We start from the raw sequence: 17672 nt of genomic DNA on the forward strand, positions 1-17672 counted from the left end.
TTGGTTGCCGGCGTTAAGGGAAGCTGGTGAGGTGGTCGATGACGCCGCAGAGTGGTGCACGGCAGTATTGGGCTGTTTGAGGGAGGAGATCGGGTGAGAGATAGGGAAGACATGCGACTGTTGAAGGGGAAGGAGAGAAAGAGGGAGAAATGGAAAGTTAGGGGAAAATGCTAGGTTTGAGATTTTAAATCTCAACCCTTCATCTTGAATTCTCAGATTTGATCAAACGGTAGAGATTTAAACACTAATTTAAACTAACTTAAAATAGATAATTAAAATATAAATATCATAACATACACTTAAAAGTCAACTTTAATTTATAAAACACTAATATTTCATCATTAAATAAATGATGAAGTTTTGCTAAACATTTTTAAGAGAATAAAACTATATAATTAATTAGAATTTTCAATATAATTTAAATCTCATAATAAATTATGAACAATAATTTTGTTTGACACTTCATTCTTCCACTTATGTCCCTCTGTAGACATAATTAAATGATGAAGTTTTGCTAAATATTTTTAAGACAGTAAAATCATATAAATAGTTATAGTTTTTAACATAATTTAAATCTCATAATATTCTTAATTAATAATCAAAAAAAGGGGAGAGCAGGAACAGGGAGGGTGGATTTGTTTCATACGAGCTCATTACATCTTCTACATGGTTGGTTAACATGGCATGCATCCATTGATCTCTACCGTCAAATATAGTTAATTTGTAGAGCTGAAACTTTCATGTAGAGCTTTAACACGTGATTGTGATTGATTTTTCACGTACTGATGATCAACCCAAATGAAATGTTTGAAGATAGTGCAATTTGAACAAACTCTTCTTATTAAAGTAGAGAAAGATGAAAATTCATAGATGTTTGCTTATATTAAGTTTTATACTCTTATACATTAGACTATTTACTAATCAATATTATATACTCTTTCAATCTTGATGATTGTGAACTAACAACTTATTCAATTATTTAATATTTTGTACTTCATGTAAGGAGTCACACTTTATTTACAGTTTGGACACGTTATTTTCAAGAATTTTATTTTTTCTTTCAATTAGACAAATATGACAAACGTGCTTGCACGATAAACCACCACTAGTATATATGGTCTTGTTTTCAATTCTACAAAGCCTGATCGGATATATCGTTTGCTGTACGATTGATCAAATAAATGCCGTGTTGGTAGAGGTTTTGGTCTTTCGATCTATTTGGAAAGTTGATGTTGAAAGATCATATAAATGGTCCTTGAAAATATCAACTGCCCTGTAATCGAAATTTGGGGAAAAAAAAAAAAAAAATCCATTTACGTATCTCTCTCTTCTTCTCTCTCTCTTTCCGTCACTAATTCAAGAAAATGTGTAATCGAAATATGAAATCTAAACTACGTGATTAATAATGCATGAACTTAAGACTTAATCAGTTTGTGTCAATTTCAAGTGAACAAACGTGTTGAGCTCTCTATTTTTGCCCTATTCAAGTGAATTTATAAAGATTAAATACATGATGACACTAAACAAGAGTGCATATATACGTGCGAATTTACATTAATATATCTAAATATATTGTAAAAGAGTATTGATATACACACAATATATTTTCATAATACATTTCATAATATTGTTGTAAAATAATGATATTTTTATAAAATAATATTATTTTTATAAATTATTTTACAAAATCACCCATCATGTAACACATTATTATGAAATATATTATAAAAAATATTGTGTATAAATTATTTTTTATTATAAAATTAGTATTAATGCATATATATATATATATATATATATATATATATAAAAGTTTGATCATGGGAAGGCAGAGGCAAAGGTAAAAGAAATTTTTCTGACATGAATTTAAGACCACACAGATGATGCACGTGAAAGAAAGACACCAAGAAAAAGAATGGGAAAGAAACTAACAAAAACAAGAACAAAAGCAAAAGCTCATTCACGTCTACCGTGGAAGACCATTCCTGTAATACAACGCAATATAAGCCGAGATTCTCGCGGGAGCCATCGGTGTCATTCTTTTTACTTTTTTATTTATTTATTTATTTTTTAAAATTTTTATTTTTGAGAAAGGGAAAGAGAGAGGGAATGCCTGGTGGTCGAGGACAAACAGCATATAAGCGATAAAATTATGCTTTCACGTACGGCTCCTCGCACGTGTCAATGGAAGTGACATGTCGAGTGTGTGTGTGTGGCGCATGTAAGGGATACGGTCGAAGACATATACTGTCTGTGTCAGAGCCAATAGGAAAGGAAAAAAATTTTAAAAAAAAAAAGCTAGCTTGTTTGGGCCGCAAAGAGGAAAGAGCCCTAAATCATTTACCAATCTATTGCAATCTATTGCAATCTAGGATTGACGCCACCCTGACCGGACTGTCGTAGTAGCGGTACTACTGCTACTGTGATTGGGTGGATTGTGGTGCAAATTGGACAAGCAGCTTTAGCTCAACTTATTTTTGTTTTTTGTTTTTTTTGGCAAAACAAACAAAATAAAAAAAACCATTTTGTGTGGAAAAGAGAATTACCTTGGTGTTTTAGTTGTGATATTGAATGAAAATCAATGTTGGATGTTCAAGCAAGGGAGGTTGTTTGAAAAGGAAATCTTTCTAATTAACCTCCTACCAATATGGAGATAATACAGTACTCTCAATGGACATCACTTGTGACGATATAGAGGCTCTTCGTGAAATCTAATTATATATTTTACTATTGATTTGAGTAGTTTTATTTGTATAAATTAAATTGTTGAGTGATCATGATCAGTTCTTTCAATCTCAAAAGTTAGATTATTAGAGTTATCCTACAGTTGATATGGGATAACTCCAATAATCTCTCCCACACATCAGGCCATAACCCCGACATGAGCTTGTGAAGATTAAATTAAAAAGCCCATGTAGAATTAATTAATTATTATGGTTGATCTTCAAATGTTTGATTAAACAAGTTATTATTTTTTTTTTTTTGTCCATTAGGACTTTGAAATGCTTGTATAATTTATGATTTTATTGTATATCCTTTGATTTTTTTTTTTCTTTTTATAAATATAAAGTCGGCTTTTCAGGTAAAAAAAAAAAAAACTAGGGGGTGTGGGGGTTCGATGGCGACCATACATCCTGTAATGCTGCCCCTAGCTTGGGACAAGTACTGGATTACTGATGCTGTCTTTGCCTGCCCGGCATTCAAGACGGGCTACTATCAATCATTTTGATTTTTCTCCCACTTAAAAACGAAACTAAACTTACTATATATTAAACAATATCGATTATTTTTTGGGTTAATAATATCCTTCAATTTCAGTTTGTGAATTAGTATACAGGTATTGCAAAATGAGGTAGTTATAATTATCCGATTTAAAACAAAATAATTATATAGAATAATGCGACAAATCACACTTCTATCTGCCTTTTTTTTATTTGAAAAAAATAAAGTAGTATTTGATATATAACCCTGATACTTAATTGATTGATCACATTAATTAAACTAATTCTTAGTTTAGTTATGTCTTTAAATATTGTACCGTTGCACTTTATAAACTACTAATTAATTGGGAGTACTTCGGACTGTATGGAAATTAATTAACATGATAATTCGACCCTACGAAAAGTTTTTCTTTTAGAGTAATTATTATATTCATCGTCCTAATTATCATCATTTCATGATGTGGTATTAGATGATTGGAGACTATTTATTATATTTCACTTGTTAATCTACCATCTAATGTCACATTATAAGATGATGAAAAAATAGATAATGAATATACTTTTTCTTTCAAAATATCCTACCTAATTACATGCATGCATGCACCAATATCTTATCATTATGCATGCATGCATTGTCCCAATCCTGCTCGCTGCATGTAGGTAAGATCGAGAACCCTGCCCTGTAAACACAAGCTACATGCAGTAGTACTCCAATCATCAGTAGTTCTTTATAATTAATATATATATATGCTACTGACTGCATGCCTTATAATTTGCCTTTTAAAGAATAATAATTAAGAATGCTGAAGAATTTTCTCCAGAGATGATGTGACTATGCATATATATGATCCGATATGAAAGATCAAGAAATTAAAAAAGAAAAAGAAAAATTCATATATCCATGGTGACAATACATAGATCGTCTTGTATTTTTCATGCTCCGTAGCCACATATATATATCCTTTATAATTATTAATTAAGAACTAACTTTGTGGTCCAATTTTGTGAACTTTTTCCTCTTTTATTTTTTGGAATTAAATTTCTTCTCTTAATAAAATGGAAATAAAAAGACTTGGTTAAAAAAAGAGAGAGCTGGGAATTAAAGATTGACTAATAATTAATTTCTCTCTTATATATAAGAAAAGAATTAGATTTTATGTGAAAAGTTAGACTGTTTCTTATCATATATTTGATCACTTATACTTGATATGGACAGGCATTTAATTAATATATGTGACACTGGCTAGCTAGTAGGCATGACATGACTCTTTTTTTTTTAATAATATATATTTTTTTTAATAATATTTTTTTATTATGTATTTATCTAAGTTCTAACATATATATACACTCTATTCTTATGAAAATTTAAGTGAAATATGGAATAATATTTTAATAAACAGAGATTTTATAGGACAGCAGGAGGCTAAGGGGGGCAAGGAGATTGACAGCACGATTAAGCTTGTGGTCCTAGTGATATTCTTAAAACCCCAGGGGGGTTAATCAAGTTGTCAGAAACCTTATCTGTGCGTACTGATCATCACTCAGAGTTGTTTTTTTCTTTTCTTTTCTTTTTATCATTTATCCCAAAGTCTGTAATGAATCATTCATTCATAATGACTTGCTTTTAATACACGGGTGATGGCATGATGTGACATGTTTCTGAAACATTATATACCACTGTGGAATGAGACAACAGTGTTCATCACACTACCCATCCGGCCAAATATTTTATCTTTTTTATTTTATTTGTCTGTGGACCACCATTGACCATTCACATGAAGTTGTACATAAAATAAAAAAATGTTTGTGTAAAGATGGTAATGCTTATAATTTGATTATAAACATGAATTTGTCATGAAATAGATATTTCTGTATTTAATAAAGTCTAGTTTCTATCGAAACAGATCATCTGTAAGAATGTAATATTAATTTGTTATGGGACCATTTTTTCATCTATTGGATAATTAACTATGTAATTTTAGTTATGTTTGGGTGGATAATGAAGTATTTTTAAGTATTCTGTGTGAATAGTAATAAAATAATAATGATAGAATATTGAATAATAGTAAAAAATAGATAAAAATTAATAATAAAATAATAAATGGTAATGAGATATTCTCATTCCTACCCAAATTAGGCCTTAATGTCTAGATTTGATTATTAATGAGTATATGGTTAGTTTATATTAGAGATGGCTTTAGATTAGCATCTTTAATAATATATTTAAGCTAGCTTAGCTGCATCACACAATAAATTAATTTGGATATTAATTTTACTTATAAAAAAGTACGTTAATTTTTTTAAAAAAATGGGAAATCAAAGAGGGTTTTATAAACAATAAACAGGGATCTGATCCTTGTGGATGTATTTTTATCAATGGATGATTATATTTGGATTAATTTACAGTCAGATCCTCCCAAACTGTGTTTTTCAAGTAATCTGCGAAATGGAATTTCTCTCTCAATGGAATTTACAGTCAGATCCTCCCAAACTGGGTTCTTGTAGCCTCTCTTTTGCTCCTTTTGGGCTACATACAAGAACTACAAATAGGTTGACCCATTAGATACCGGGTTGAAAACCCGATACTCGCCTCATGTACCCATACCTGCTCTAGATATGGGCAGGTGAGTAATCTAGTTATCGGCCCAAGCAAAACCAAGGCTCATAACCACCTCTGAAACCCAATTACCTAGTTTCCATATCGGGTTAGGAAAAAAATAGCTCAAATGAACACTGTTAATTCTCACTCAAACAACCCAAATGAACAGTGGTACCTTAAATGTTCCTATTTATGCCCATTCCCATTTATATTATAGAAAAAATAATTAGGCTTGTTTTAAGATTTATTCAAGTTTTAAGTCGATGTGTTAAGTAAATCATTCAAATAATTTAAATGATAAAATCTTATTTGTAAGATTTAAATTTTAAAATTTATCTTTCAGATCAAATTATGTCATATAAATACTTTATTAAGTATGTTTTATACACGGACTTGAGAATATAATTTTTCTTAAAACATAATTTGATTGACAAGTTTAACATTGAAAACGCCAGAAAAGGAAAAATGAAAATGAAACTGATACGTGCAGCTAGTCTTACCACTACCCAATAATAATAATAATAATAACATTAATAACAAGCTAATTAATTGTAACAATAACTTTTAAATTACGCTAATTAATCAAGTTTTCTTTCAAATTTTTTCTTCACATTTTGTAGATGTTTGTATATAGACACATATATTAGTGAGAGTAATGCAATTCTCCATATTTATTTATTTTTATTTTTATTTTTATTTTTTGACAAAGTGAATAATTTTATTGCTCAACAAGTCTTAATCTCTTGGGATACAATTGATTGAATACAAGATGGAATTTCTTTCATGTCTATGAGATCCTCTTATAGAGATAGAGCTTCCCGAGCAAGAATATGAGTAGCTTCATTACTAACTCTTCTAGTGTGTTTAACTAACCATTTAGTAAATGAATTGAGCAAACCTTTGGTGTGCTCAACTAACAAACCTCCTGGCTCCAATCTAGGGGTGATACCCGCATGGTGCAGGGCGGGGAGTGTCCTCCCCAGCACTCCGCCCCACACCATGCGGGGTTTGGGGGTTTTCCCCCCTCCCCCCGCCACCGGGAGGCGAGGCAGGGGAAAAAATTCAATCCGCCCCGCCCTCCGCCTAGGTACTACATTGTGTTTAAAAAATTTTTTTTTGTCTAAAAATATTTTTTTAGACCCAAATTATAATATAATTTAAATAATAAATTTAAATTTATAAATATAAAAAAAACTTAAACTCATTAAAGTTAGATTTTGGATTGTTTTAGCCTCCTATATAAACTAGGGGTGCTACCCGCCCCATACGGGACGGGGTAGCCCCCACCCCGCCTCCCGCCCTCGCATGGGCGGGGGGCCACTATATTCATCCGCCCCTCGCCCCCGGAGTGCGGGGGCGGGGGACCCCGTCCAGGTTGACGGGGTGCAAGTGGAGGGGGTCCTCCGTCCGCACCCCCCGCACCACTACTGGGCCTAAGGCCCAGAAACCGCTGTAATGGGCCGAAAATGGCCCAGAAACAGCTTCTGGGCCATTTTAGGCCCATAAAAATATAATTTTGCATTTTTTAAAAAAGAAGAGTTAAAAAAAAAAAATTTCATGAATGAAAATAATATATACATACACAATTTTATATAATTAAGACTAATGAAATACTACTATAGAGTATAGACTACAAGTTTACTACCTAATAAACTAATAAATAATAATAATAACTAAGCTATTACAAAAATAAAATGGAAAGTCTAACTGTCTAAACAATTACAAAATTACAAATAAAAGTGTCCAAGGGACATTGTATCAACATTATAAAATTACAAATAAAATATATAATACATACATCTGATAGACTAATTCAAAATTCAAAAATCTACGAAATTAATAATAAAAAAAAAGATGCGAGCAGTTTGGGTCTTTGACTGTGACATTTGGGGCGACCGGATGGGTAGTCTTGAGGCTTGAGCCTTGAGCACATGTTCATATAGCAGTGGAGGTAAACATCGTCTGAGTCGTCTCATGTGTTGCTACAACAATCAATACTAAAATTAATACTGATGAAATTGAAATGAATATAAATAAATACTGATGAAATTGAAATGAATATAAATAAATCAAAATAATAAAATAAAAACAATAATTACCAGATGGTCCAGATCCAGACTGATCACCACCCTCTTCGTCGGTCTCTTTAAAATCTAACACATCCGGAACATAAATATCATTTCCCATCGTCCAACTCTGTGTGCATATCAATGCCTCCACAGTTGTAGGAGACAATGAACTACGGAAAGGATCTAATATGCGCCCTCCGGTACTAAAGGCAGACTCCGAGGCAACGGTGCTAATAGGGATGGCCAATATACAACGGGCAATCTCAGAAAGGATGAGATATTTCTTTGATGCTATCTTCCACCATCCTAAAATGTCAAAATCATCATCATCTTGAATAAGATCCGTTGACAAATAACTGTCTAACTCTGAAACCACCTCCGTAGATTGATGGACTAGTGTGGGATTATGTGCGAGGGTTTTCGTCCATGCCAATCTACGCTTCTTTGTTGCCCCGGTGTCTGGAGGAGGTGTTGGGATATGTGTAGGTGTAGTAGATGTAGTACCACCCTTAATTGCATTAAACTCATCATAGAATCTATGAAGGGTATCGAGGGCCATCTCACCAATAAGATCAGTCCAAGCCTGATCATACGCAAGTCCCAAACCATATAACATGCCAGAAATCTTTAGACGGGGATCAAGAATAGTAGCCACATATAACAAAATATTGAGTCTAGTCAAATCTCCCCAATACTTGTCAAATTTGACCCTCATGGTCAATGACATCCCCCTCATCCTTAGATTGGAACCCCTACACATGTCGTCTAATTCTTCTTTCACCCTACATATTTGTTAACAAAATTCATAGCATGTAGGGTGCAAAGAAGCAGATAACTTCAACGTGACTTCATAAAATAGCCCGAGAAAATCAACAAATGTAGCAACTACCTCCCAATCATCATCATTAGGCAATCCTAAACCCCCGTGCTCATCAAAGTATTTGACATATTGAATGTCTTCATCACCCAATAATTAAAAGGCTTTTTTATATTCTTGGGCCGCCTCCAACATCAAGAAGGTTGAGTTCCATCTGGTGGGAACATCAGTACAAAGACCCCTCTTTGATGTTATGCCCACACTCTTCGCAGCAATATTGAATTTCTCCAATCTAGAAGGAGAAGACCTCACAAATTTCACAGCCAATCTAACTCGTGCAACCAAGTTATCAACATCTTTTAACCCCTCAGTCATAATTAGATTCAAGATATGTGCAGAACATCTAACATGCAAATATTCACCACCCAAGAATGTCTTATTTGCCTCTTTAAGATAAGTCTTCAGATATCCCAAGGCGACATCATTAGACGAGGCATTGTCAACCGAAACTGTCAAAACCCTACTCAACCCCCACTCCTTGATTGAGGCCTCTAAGGCCTTTCCAATTGTCTCACCCTTGTGATCAGTTATTTGACAAAACTTGATAATCTTTTTATGGAGAATCCAGTCAGAATCAATGAAATGGACAGTCAAAGACATATAATTAAAATTTTGGACTGAAGTCCAAGTATCGGTAGTGAGGCAAACTACCAAACCCGCCAATTGGCCCCTCAAAACATCTTTATCTTTCCAGTACATCTTTTTAATATCCTTTGCCACAGTGTGGCGAGAAGGAAGCATAAATCTAGGTTCCAATTCTTGGACAAATTCTTGGAACCCTCTCCCATCCACAAACTGAAAAGGTAGCTCGTCTATGACAACCATACGAGCTAACTTCCTTCTACACTCATCAACATTATACTTTGTGAACCCCTTCAATGTTGAACCCCCACTACTCCCATCCGCCATTTTTTTCAGTCCAATTTCTAGTCTTGATTGACCCTTCTCCACTAAGGATCTTAATATTGGACTCTTCTTGCATTGTTCCTCTAAATGGACCTTTAACTGGGATGTACCATGTTTCCTATAGTGACATCCATATATTTTTCCACAATAATTACATTTAGCTTGTGGGTTATTGGGGTCACCACCCTCTAGTTTAGTAAAATGAGACCAAACTACGGAAACAAGTTTCTTACTTTGTGTGGGCTTAGGGGCGGGGCAAGGTGTATTCCCACTTCCAGGGGTTGGAGTAGGGTTAGGTTCTGGGTCAGGGGTACTGGTAGGGGCAGGGGTACTGGTAGGGGTGGGAGAGCTATCAGTGAACTCTCTTTGAGAAGACATTCCTGATTCCACAACACAACAAAAAATAAAAAAAATTAATCAACATACGACATAATTCCAAACATGCACTTATCAATCACGTACGACATAATTCCAAACATAAACCCCTAAATTGAGTTAGGGGTTTTAATTGAAACCCCTCAATTTTAGGGGTTCAATCCGAAACCCCTAAACTTTAGGGGTGTTTCAATTGAGTTAGGGGTTTCAATTGAAACCCCAAACTGAAATTGGGGTTTCAATCCGAAACCCCAAACTGAAATTGGGGTTTGGGATTGAAACCCCCTCAATTTTAAGGGTTCAATCCGAAACCCCTCAACTTGAGGGGGTTTCAATTCAAACCCCTAAATTGAGTTAGGGGTTTCAATTGAAACCCCAAACTGAAATTGGGGTTTCGGATTGAAACCCCGCTGGGGTCATCCTGCCCCCCCGCTAGGCCCTCTCTATGCGGGGCGGGGCGGAAGCGGGGGCGAGGGCAGGGCCCCGCTGCCCACCCCTACTCCAATCTTAGTTTGCACTTGACAAATTTTTCACAACTTGCAAAGCATCTCTTTCTAATATGAGTTTATTAATACCCACGTCTTTACAAAAATTAGCTGTCCACCATAACTGCATAGGACTCAGCCACCCGAGGTGTAGCATTTACAACTCTGGGAGCACGAGGAGATCCAATCACTTGACCTCCTCCCTTACAAATAATCACTCCTCCCTCACAAATAATCACTTCTATGCCAATCTTTTCCTTCTCCTTATTGATAGTAGTATCCCAATTAACTTTATAAACTAGATCATGAGGCTTTATCCATCTGCTGTTGTTGAGGCTTGTTTGGAATCTGAGCTTGTTTCTAGGCTTGCCAACTCTCCTTTGCTTTGTTGAGGATGAAGGTAGGATGTCCAAAATTTTTACAATGGATGAAATCATTTCTTCTGTGCCAAATCATCCTTGCTACAATTGCTGCTTCTTCTAGTTTCTCTTGTTGAAGAATATTACATAATCTACTCTATATGTCTAGAAAAGAAGTGTTGTGAAGGGCTATCTTTTGAATCTTTTTACTACCTTGGCTCCAAACATCCTTAGCGCCTTCACAACTCCAAAGAGCATGACCCACTAATTCTGAATATAGCTTATGTATGGGACATATACCTTCCTCCATAACCTTCCTTCGGCACAAATTAGAAAGGGTAGGTAATGCATCTTTACAGGTCCTCCATATGAATATTTTAACGACATTTGGGACATTTAGCTTCCAGATTGTCTTCCATACATCTTCCTTCCTTTTGTCATTAGAGTTGCTCCTTTGATTTATCTACTCAATATCTCTATGTAAGTGATAGACACTTTTAACATAAAAATGCCATCCTTTGTGTAATGCCACACAAATCTGTCCTCCTTTCTTCCAATGCAAATTGGGATGCTTTGAATTAGATCAGCCTCTTGGGTTAAGAAGAGGAGATTCAACTTACTTAGATTCCAAGCATTCATTTCCATGTCAATAAGTTCAGCTACCTTTGCATCTTCATTAGCTTTCATCATAGGAGATTGAATCCTCATAGAGAGAGATTTTGGGATCCATTGATATTTCCAAATTTTGACTTTCCTTCCATCACCAATCTTCCATATTAGACCATTCTTCAATAATTTTTGCCCTGCGATGATGCTCCTCCAAACATATTATGGCCTGTTACCCAAAGTAGCCTCCAGTAGATCTTTACGTGGGAAATATTTCTGTTTAAACACTTAAGCAAGCAATGATTTAGGATTTTTAGGCATTCTCCAGCTTTGCTTGGCCAACTTGGCTAGATTAAAACTGTTGAAATCTCTAAATCCCAATCCTCCTGCCTCCTTAGATAGGCCTATCTATTCCCACTTTATCCATTGAATTTTTGTATGTTCCTCATTATGTCCTCGCCAGAATTTCCTCAACATTTTGTTCAATCTCTGAGTGATAAAGAAGGGCAGCAGAAAAATGCCCATGGTGTAAGTAGGGATGGCTTGAAGGACTTCTTTAATTAGAATCTCTTTACCTGCAATAGATAAAAATTTAGTTTTCCAATTAGATATTCGAGCCCAAGTTTTGTCCAATAGAGAGTTAAAAGCAGAAAACTTAGATCTATCCACAACAGCTGGAAGTCCCAAATATTTTTCATAAGTACCAGTTGATCTCACACCTGACACTTGCACAATAATAATTTTAATTTCTGGTGGAGTGTTCCTGCTAAAAAAAATAGATGTCTTATCTTTATTAAGCATCTAACCAGAAGCTTTTTCATATTGTTCCAAAATGGATAAGACTCTACTCCACTCTAGAGAGTTTGCCTTACAGAATAACAGTTTATCTTCAGCAAAGAATATATGATTTATAGTTAGTGAAGATCTTCCAATAAGCACACCTGAAATGCTGCCAAGTCTCTCAGCTTGAATCAATAAGGAAGTAAGAGCCTCAACACAAATTATAAACAGATATGGAGAAATGGGGTCTCCCTGTCTTGGACCCCTTGAAAGGGAAAAGGAGTTCTGAGGTTCACCATAGATTAATATAGAATAGGAAACTAAAGAAATGCATTCCATAATGAGAGAGACCCATCTATGTTCAAAACCCATTTTATTCAGCACTGCCTTCAAGAAATTCCACTCCACCTGATCACATACCTTGCTCATGTCAAGTTTAAGAATCATATAACTCTCATTAACTTTCTTACTAGTGTTCAGGCTATGAAGAGTCTCATATGCCACAAGAACATTATCAGTTATAGGCCTCCCTGAAATGAATGCACTTTGATTTAGAGAGATGATCATTGGCAACACATGTTTTAATCTCTTAGCAAGTACTTTGGCCATTATTTTATAAAGAACATTACACGGATTAATAGGTCTGTATTCAGTGACCCTCTTAGGCTCCTTTAATTTGGGAATAAAAGTGATATAAGTGTTAGAAACACTTCTAAGAGAACCTCCCTTCTTGAGATAATTCAACACAAATTTGTAAATATTCTTCTCAACAGCCTCCCAGTGATTTTGATAAAATTGAGTAGGAAAACCATTGGGTCCTAGTGAGCTTAGAGGGGCCATTTGAAAAATTGCTTTTTTCACTTCTACTTTAGAAAATTTAGATAAAAGCATGCTTCATATCATGAGTGACGCTAGGCTTCATATGAACCAAGCAGCTGTCTATCTTTGCAGGATTAGAAGAGTGAAACAGATCATTAAAGTAAGAATTGAAAATATCACCTATAATTGATTGATCTGAGTGTAAAAATCCTTCATTATCAATGATCTGCTTGATATAGTTTGCCTTTTTCCTCTGGTTAGCATACATGTGATACAATTTAGTATTTTTATCCCCATGTACTAACCACTGTTGCTTTGCTCTTTGGTTTCACCTGAGCTCTTCTTCTTTTAATAGGCTGTCCACTTCCTTTTGCAGTTGCTTGATGGTGCTAACTTGATCTTCATATGTTAAGCCTTGCAAGTATGAGATTCTCTCCATTCTTTCTCTAATAGCACCTATGGTTTTCTTGCTAGAAGAGTGGTCCCATTATTTCAAAGAATCTTGACACGTTTGAATCCTTCTACATATATCTGGCCCTTTTACAGATCCTTAATAAGCTTTCTTCCAAGCATCCTTGACAATCTGTGAGCAATCCTCCTTCAGATTCCATGAGGCTTTATACTTAACAAAAAAGTCTCTCCTTAACCTCCTCTCTCTTTCATCAAGCACTATCAAGAGGGGACTATGATATGATTTGATAGTAGGCAATACATTGCAGTGAGACTCTTGGAAATGTTGATGCCACTCTGGATTTGCAACAGCTCTATCCAATTTCTCCTTGGTAAATCTTCTATCCCTTCTATTATTTGTCCATGTGAACTTAGGACCCTTTGTAAGAATGTCACTGAGAGAACAGAAATCCAAGACTTCACGAAATCTTTCCATTTGCTTGTAGGGTCTTAAGGCAGCACCCACTTTCTCAGATTGACATGTGGTGTATTTTAAATGATGTGTTGTATTTTAAATGATTCTATAAACCAACCATTTAAATGAACAATAAATTAAAATGCTGTGTATCAACTAGTGTAATTGAGAATGACAAGTTTTAAGATACACAACATAATTTCTCATAGAAAATAATTAGAATGAAATGAAATTTGTATACTCTAAAAGAGAAATATTTTGGTCACAAATATATTACACAAAAGTAAATTAATAAGTTTTTTTTTTTTTTTTAATTTTTTTATTTATGGAAACAGACTTTATTGCATTCAATAAAGGTAGGGCTGTAAATGAACCAGTCTGTTCGATAGCCCGCTCGGTACTCGCTCGGTTAAACTCGAATCGAACTCGACTTATGAAAAAAAAAGCTCGTTCGTGAAATCAGATATCCGCTCGAATTGTAAATGACACATACCTGACAAAACTCGACTCGATTTGGCTAAATCTCGTTAAGGCTCGCTTATTTATGCTCGAGTCGACTCGATTAAAACTCATTCATATATTGATAAATATATACATACACCTATGTATACACACACACACACATATATATATATATATATGTAGTATCTAATAATATAAGCATACCACTTTTATAATGAAATAGATATATGCTATCATATTAAGTGTATGTATTAATAATATATGTAGGTATATAATATATTGTTATTTTGGATAAATATCAACTAGTTATATATTAATTATTTATTAATTTTTTAAAATTCAATAGAGGTTTTACTTGTTAGTTGTATAAATTTAATATTATATTTTTTTAATTTATTAATTATTAAATCTTATTCAAAAAATAAATAAAAAAACAGTTCGAGCTCGGCTCGACTCGAACTCGTTTGTGGGATGAGCTCGTGCTCGAACTCGAGTTGAGAATTTAGCTTATCGAGTCGAGCTCGAACAAAGAATAAAATAAATCTCGAACTTGAGCTTAAGCTCGAGCTCGAGTATTTTGAGTCGAGCCGAGTTCAACAAGCCAAAGACCGGCTCAGCTCGGCTCGATTACAGCCCTAAATACAGGGAAAATCCAGACTATAAGTCAAACTAGCATCTACTCTGAGGCACCCCCACACACAAATTTTTTTGTGACGGATATTGTCTTAATTTTTATAAAACTCTCTCCTAATAGGAAGATCGCTCTGTAAAAACAGAACTGGACGACCCATCTTCCAAAGAAGAGAAGTACTAGCCCCCTCCATCTTCCCAGGGAGAAGGAGTACGAGACTCTACTACTATGGATACCAAGTCCAATAGCCTATTTATTTTTTATTAATTACTAAAAAAAATGCAAAAAGAAAACACATTAAAAAAATACAAAAAACACATAAAAATTTACAAGTGGAGGCTTAAGGGTTTCATCTCTTCCTAGCCCGTTGCCCCCCTTCTACTTTCTTTATTTTTTTTTTTCCTTTTACTTTCTTTTTCTTCTCCTTCCTACGATTCTTCGATGCCATTGCCCTCTTCTACCACTCTCCGTAGCCCGTCCCTCACTCTGCTACCACCGCCCACCACGAGCACTGGCATGAGCCCAGATGGTACGAGTACCCAGCTTGCACGGACACCTGCCTCCACTATGTAAAAGACCCTCCTACGCTCGAGCACTGCCACAATGACCACCAGCCATAACATTGCCCGCCCCTCTCAACCAGCTCTTGTCCCAGGTTGCGTACGTTCCAGGCGGCTCGACACCTCACTCAGGACAAAAAGAAAAGATGAAAAAAGAGGATTATCCGGAAGGTAAAAAAGACAGATCTCAGAAAAAGAAGAAGAGGAATAAAAGCTATGCTAAGATTGGGATCACTTGAAAGTGCTCACCCCTTATTTGAGCTGAAAATAAAGCACATAATAAACAAAAACAAAAAACAACAGATTGAAAATATGAACATGAGAAAGAGGGGGGGGGGGGATTTGAAGTGTTTTTAGAGAGAAGTTTGAGTTTCTCTCTCTAGAGTAAAGTTCCAGTCAATGTCCTAACGTGACTTATGTGGTATGTCAGATTGTAAAACTACTTGTATTATAAATTAGATCTAACATATTATATAAAATCATGTTTATAGATTTATTTTTATAGAATTTCTTTATAACTGTAACTCTATTTAATATGTGATTGTTTTTATACACTAATAAGTAATGTGAGTACACAACAGAGGCAACTTATTAGAAAAAATCTAAAAACTTGTGCACTAATTTGGATATAAGAAGCCTTTTAACTCATTTAATTTCATTTCATCTTATTTAATCATTACAATTTTTTCAAATTTTCATATAAAATACAATAAACAATTCATTTTTTTCAAATCTCAAAATAAAAATAATATTAAAAAAATAATATTTTAATAATATCTTATTCAATTTTTATCTCATTTTAACTCATTACCAAACCTCCCGTAAGTATTTCAACTTCTCACTTTGTCTCAAATTAAACAAAAGAACTTATTAAAAACTCAGAAAGAATATAAACGAAATTGCACAGAGTGAAAATTGATATATGAATAGTTGAAACTTTTTTTTTTTTTAAAAAAAAAATTCAAACCATAAGATTCACGTCTTAGTTAATGACTTTTGTGAGGAAAAATAGAATACTACATTAATAATAGATATTCGAGAATAAAGTTTCAATTAATTTGACTTCTGAGAGTGCACATATTTTTTATAAGAATTTATTTATAAATAGGGATAAAATAATTTAAGAAAAGAGTACTTCTATTCGGTCATTTAAAACTTATCTTTCACATGATCTTCTTCACATGACACCACTACGAGGCTACGAAGTGCCACGTGGTTTATTAAAAACAAAAAAAATTCAAATCAAAATCACGTCTAAAAATATATATAAAAAAAAAAACTGAAATTTTAGATTTTTTCTACTTTTTTGTGTTTATATTTTTTATTTTTTAATAAATTACATGTCAGCTATCACGTCCAAAAGACTACTGTGACAAAGGAGAATGCTAGGGGGATGAGGTGCCGATCATTGTACCGATAACTGTAAATTTATTTATTTATTTTTAAACATTTTTTATACATCTTTAAAAAAATTTTAAAATATCAATTTATTAATAGTCATTTTCTTAATTATTAAATAAAAAAATTACAATCGATGTCACAATACTCGGTTCAACTAGCATTTTTCGTGTGATAAATTATTCAAATCATTCATCTTCAAAATTTAATCAATATCACACTTTTTTATATTGGTCTATTCCATTTAAATTTAATCCTCATATTAGATTATCCATTCACTCTTTATATAATAAAAAAATATTATTAATTTAATCATTTTTTATTTAATTTATTTTTATCACATTTTATAGCTCTACTAATTAAATATTAATAATAATTATATTCTAATTGAATTAATATTAAAAAAAATCATAGTTTCAAAAGTATTTAATACTAATAATAAAAAATATTTGATTAAACTCATATAAATTTCTTAATTATAAACTAAATAGTATTTTTGTTTGGAGTGAGAAATTAATATTTTAATGTTTGCTTGGAGTGAGAAATTAGTATTTTAATGCTTGGTGAATCATTTGTAGTTCTCCATCTTTGGCTAACCACTGTAACAAAAATTTAAATTATTTTAAATTTGTCCAATTTAATGTGGGATACTTTTTACAT

The sequence above is a fragment of the Juglans regia genome, chromosome 2 (assembly GCF_001411555.2).
Source record: "Juglans regia cultivar Chandler chromosome 2, Walnut 2.0, whole genome shotgun sequence".
Lineage (NCBI taxonomy): Eukaryota > Viridiplantae > Streptophyta > Magnoliopsida > Fagales > Juglandaceae > Juglans > Juglans regia.